This window comes from Triticum urartu, chromosome 7, assembly GCF_003073215.2.
Source record: "Triticum urartu cultivar G1812 chromosome 7, Tu2.1, whole genome shotgun sequence".
Classification (NCBI taxonomy): Eukaryota; Viridiplantae; Streptophyta; class Magnoliopsida; order Poales; family Poaceae; genus Triticum; species Triticum urartu.
This window is the reverse complement of record NC_053028.1, coordinates 711,274,191-711,279,766: the sequence shown is the minus strand read 5'-3', so window position 1 is coordinate 711,279,766 and position 5,576 is coordinate 711,274,191. Positions and strand designations below refer to the sequence as shown.

General features: G+C 46.8%; 1 pseudogene; it reads right to left on the bottom strand.

Moving 5' to 3' along the window:
- Positions 1-2,433: 2,433 nt before the first annotated feature.
- On the bottom strand, positions 2,434-5,326 carry LOC125521846 (annotated as a pseudogene).
- Between the last annotated feature and the right edge of the window lie 250 nt (positions 5,327-5,576).

Here is a 5,576-nt window from a genome sequence, read left to right as displayed (position 1 = left end):
CCAGTCAACGTGCTCAAAATCTGGTTTTGGACCAAAATTATCTGATTTTGAGACTTGAAGGACAAAATGTATACAAAAAAATCTTGAGGGACCAAGTCTATACTTTTTTGGAACTTCAGGGATCAAAAATATACTTTTCTCTTTGAGTTTTGTTAGGGTTTGTGTCCTGCTCAGAGAGGCGAGGCGGCGGCGGCTCACTGAAGATGGAATAAGGCTCTCCCCACCTAATCCCCGTCCCGATGGTATTTTTAGCATCGTCGGAGGGCGTGTGGAGGTTTATCTCCGACAGGTCTCGCGGGATTGGTTGGCGTTTGTCTTCAGTGAATCCACGTGGATCATGTCTTCGCTCGTCTGTGTTCGTGTGTCTACAGATTGGATCCTTCCGACCAATGCTTCTCTTCATCGGCGGCGGTTGCTGTGCTGGTGTGCTGGTCCTATGAGGCCTTAACTCGATGACTTCCCGACTATCTACTACAACAACGTTTGCCCGTCTCCGATGAGGGAGGGTTGAAGACGGCGCCACACCTTTGGCTTGCTTCAGTGCTAGTAGTTGTCGCTATGTGGTCTACAGAACTAATTTTTTCTTCTTCTGGTGTTCTTTGTGCTACCTTGACAGTTGATGAATAGATTGAAAATTGCCCTCGCAAAAATAAAAGACATTTGATAAATTTAAAAGGGCAGAAAATTAGGGCCAGTTTTTTGGTGCTTATGGGTGGCCCGCAAAAATAAGTCGCCTCCTATCTACCTTATTCTCGCAGCCCAACCTAAAATTTTGTTCTATTCTAGAACCCTTCTAGCATAAAATTTTAAGTAAACTCTAGTACTTTTCACCCTCAAGTTCAGCTTTTGTATCAGATTTTACCCCATTTTGAGAGAATTCTTAAGTTTTGCCCCAATTGATCAGAGTTGTGCCACAATATTATCCCATTGCATTTTATTTCAATTTTGTGCCATATAGTCAGTTTTTTCTTTTAAGTCCTAGTTTGGTGTCTGGTTTTTTGAGCAGACGAACCGGACGTCCACGCCCAACCCTGTCTCTCTCCTCACTTCTCCCCTGACATCGGGACATCCAGCCACCCCCTCCAACGCCGGTGGCCGGCAAATGGCGGCTCCCAGCCACACTGTCCCTACCTGAGCCGAGCCGCTTGGCGTGGTGACAGGATTAGCCGAGGCTGAGATGCTGGTGCTACGCTGGATGGAGCGGCCGGCAGGGGTCACGGCGTGCTACATCAAAAACAGTGTCGTGGCACGGCTTGCACTGCCTCCTGGTGGAAGCTGAGGAAGCCATCGAAGCACGTCTGGCCTTGCTCAGCTCAGAGAACATTCTGATGAGAAACAACCAACATGTTTTGGTCAGTTCAGAGCGAACTATCAATGCCAAATGGCCACGAGGAACAAGAAGCCATTGACTGATGTAATTGTAGATCAGAACTACGTTATTTGTCGCTGACGCATTGTGCAGTGCCTCCGGCGCCTGCTCCCTCTGCTCCATGGCTTTATGAAATGAAAATTTTGCAGTGTCGGTTCATTTCAAAGTTCAGGCAGATAGAATAACCGGCAGAGACACGCTATGCCATGCAGCTCATCGTGCGAGCAGCCGTGTAGCTCATTCGTCTCTTCTCCGTGATATAATTAGTAAGTTTTCCACTTGTTTAAGCTCCTGGATGAGGTATGTAGCTAGCTCGCTCCATCCAAAAGAAACAAAAACTTCGTCGTGCCATCCATTCTCGCTCCGGTGCATGTAGCTATCTCGTTCCGGTGCCCATGGGATCGAATGATCGATGTGATGATACAAGAACTTGAAAGGATTTTCTAGCATGAAAGGGCATTTGGTCTGGTGGTATGATTCTCGCTTAGGGTGCGAGAGGTCCCGAGTTCAATTCTCGTAATGCCCCCATTTTTTTTTCATTTTGACCATTTTTACATATGGTAGAATTTTTGCCCTTATTCTTTTTACCATTTGTATACATGTCAGTAGAGTTAAACATCAGTCTGACAAATAAACAACCACACGATCTTTGTAAGCATTGATCGGGACTCGATCATGTAAAATGGACAGCACTAACTCCTTTTGGTAATCCACAAAATATCATGCTTGTCCACTTCACAGCAATACCCATGCCATGAATATGTCATTGACAGACTTACAATAGATCGATACAAGTAGTAGTTATTACTCCCTCCGATCCATACAAATTGTCGCTGTACTAAATCGGCGACAGTTAATATGGATCAGAGGGAGTAGAGAGCAAGATGGACAGAGAAAAAAGGCCCATAAGCTTATGAAGGTACCTTTCACAATGCCCACTAGGCCATCAACAATGCCATTGCCTAGCCACAAACATAATTAGTCAGTATTTTGACGAAAAGCAATCGAAACAGGAAGGGATTATAGGACAGTTTAGATTCAGAAACTACACTTGGGAAAAGTTCTTCCTTCGGTACCAGATTAGGAGCAGATAAGCAAAAAATTGCCCCGAACTGGCAAATACAGGGCATTCATATGTTCCCAACAATACCCTTGGTAGTCCACATCCACCTCACAACAATACCCTTGGAAATTTTCATGTACTAGTCATAAGTTCCCAACAATACCCTTGGAAACTTTCTGACAGCATATCCTGCTTACATTCAGTGTTCATCTCGACTAAGAAGATGGAAGTCTTAGCCCTCAGAGTTGATCAAACTCAAACATCAGTACATAATAAAGGGGGAACATAAATCGAAGTCTTCCAACACAAACATCAGTACATAATATAAACCGGAGTCTTAGCCCTCAGAGTTGGTCAAACTCAACTTGCTGACACCATATCCTGCTTACATTCATACTAATACAGACATATCAAACCACATCAGCACAATCTTGAACATCCGCCATCCAACCCCACAGGCGTAGATCGCCCAAGCAAGACCAAAACGACTAGCAAGCGAGCTCAGATCTGTATAAATGAACTTAGTTAGAGAACTGAAGCAACTGCAGTTGATGCAATGGGAAATTTCCTTATCACAACTTCTTAGGAAGGAGGCATGTGCTAAACCGCGGAGTACACCATAACTTAGGAACAAAGGCACCCAAGCTGCTCATTTTGCAGTTTGGAAGCAATATACAGAAAAATTGGCAGACCATAATAGGTGAACCCTATCTGTTCTTGGAAACGGAACATGGCAAATAAGGAGTGCTCACAAATATTAGATTCAGAGCCTTTAAACATCAACTTACAGCTTATGCAACAGTCTTGTTTTGAATATCTTCATTCAACTGAATGAACAATGTGTAGTAAGTGCTAAGTATGACTAACAATGTACTCCTACATAAAGATGCAAGCGCGAAAGCCATCTTCTCTCCAAAGATATGGAGCAATAAAAACTAGCTGTCGAAACCAGTCTGTAACTTTTCTTCTCAGCTAGCATTCTCAATCACATACATGGGAGTTAAACATGCATGCAGATAGAACAATAAATAAACCATGAATTGACTACTTGTCCTAGCTAGTTTGACAAGGTAGTGAAGCCTCCGTAAAAAAACAAGGTAGTCAAGCCCAATAGAACAATAATTAACTTTCTATATAACCATGGGAACCTTTCCTACTTGCAAAATTACAAAGTAAAATATAGCTTAAGAACAAAGGCCAAAAGCTTATTCGTGCTTCCCAAGAATCCTATAGCCATCTTATTGCAGTGAAGCAAGATAAGTAAAAAATAGCAGACCATAACATGTGAACTCTATGCTCTTGAAAACAGAACAAGGTAAATAAGGAGTACTAAGACATCAGCTTAAAACCATCAATTAGGTACCTCTCCTAGCTAATTTCACAAGGTAGCCAGGCCCAATAGAACAATAATTAATTTTCAACATAATCATGTGAGCAGAACAAGCAATGCATGAACCCAATGGCAATATTTAGGCTTACCAGTTGATCAGATAGTTGGTTCTGATAACAGCGGTGGGAAGCTAAAGTATGGGAGGGCACGTCTGGGATTGAAGGTATTCTCCATCTTTGTGCAGACTTTGGTAATTTCATAAGTCTTGACCTCCATTGAGTAACAATCCACATTCGCAAAATGAATACCTTCTGGAGCGCCTCGGAAGAACAAGAATCCCTCGGCTGCACGCATTGTGCAAATGGAATGATACTGCCCAGGAAGCTGTATGATCTTCTCTAACTTCCATTGCTGCGAATTATTCTTTAGAGAGGTATGGTAGATGGCAAAGGATCCATGTTGACAGACAAGGGAAAACATCTCAAGGGCTCCTTCCCTGCCCATCACAACGGCATTTAGGCTACGACGGCCTCGGCTCTTGTCAGGCAGATTGCTGAGCTCCACATGGCAGCCGGTGAGAAGGTCGACAGTGGAAAACCTCATGGTGCGCGTGTCCAGCACCATCAAATGGTCACTCCAGCCAGCAGGCTGTGTCCAGTAGAAGCAGCCACGCACGTAGTCAAAACAGGACATGTGTTCCAAAGAAGGGAAAATGGGAGGCTCGAGCATAGACCATTGCATAGTTGTGGACGGGAGCACAAAGAGGACAAGCTTCGTCGTGTATCTTGCTACGCATATCACCTTGAAGGGCTGTTCCTCGCCGTCGTCGGTGGTGTTGGGAGCAAGCACGGCCTGGAAATCCCAAAGGCACTCCTGCGGCTGGGCGGCGAGGTCCTCAGGTATGGTTGGAAGCAGCACGTATCTACTGGACAGGGGGTCACAGACGGCGAGGTGGAAGTCGGCAGCATTGCAGCGCTCCCGTTTGGTCCACGTGAGGCGGTCACAGAGTTCGTTATCACCAATCTCCTTGCAGTCCAAGAGGATGCTCACCTCGCGGCCGTCTTCGCGGTAGGTCCACATTTGGATGTAACAGGGTAGAGGGATCTCCAGTCGAGGAGGACGCGGCCGTCGCGGACGTCGCAGGGGCGCCAGCGGGGGCCTTCCCCGTCGTCTTGGACGCCCGGCGGCATGAAGTAGGAGGACGAAGAGACGACGGTCGGGACGAAGGAGAAATCGGCGGCGGAGGGGGCGAGGGCGCCGGCGAGCGGGGCGGAGGGGTGCGGCGCCTGGGCGGGGTGGAATCCGCCCGCGTCCATGAAGCCGAGGAAGGGAGGGCGATGCAGCGTGCGGAAGCGGCGGCGAAAGGCACGGCCTTTGATGACCCGGCGGAAGGAGGTGCAGGCGGCGGAGGCGCGGGCGAGCGCGTCCGGGGTGGGCAAGCGGATGAAGATCTCCTCCAGGAGCTCGTCGGGAATGGTCGGCGGCGGCGGCGCGGCCATGGCGGCGGGGCTGGAAGGAGGGGATCGAGGGTTAGGGTTAGGGTTCGGGGCAGCGGGAGTGACGAGTGAGTGGGATAGTGAGCTCTACGAAGCCATTTTATTTAGCTCCATGGATTGAAAGCTTAAAAAAAAACGTTTGGAAAAATATTACTTCCCTAATCCTATGTACATCTACTTACAAATATGCCTGTTAAATTTCATGTATTGAAAAATTGTCGCTTTAACCTTAAAAAATGTTTAGAAAATTAGGGCGACCAGTCATCAGTGAGTGGGGCACTCAGCTCTGTGAAGCCATTCAGCTCTGCGAAGCCATTC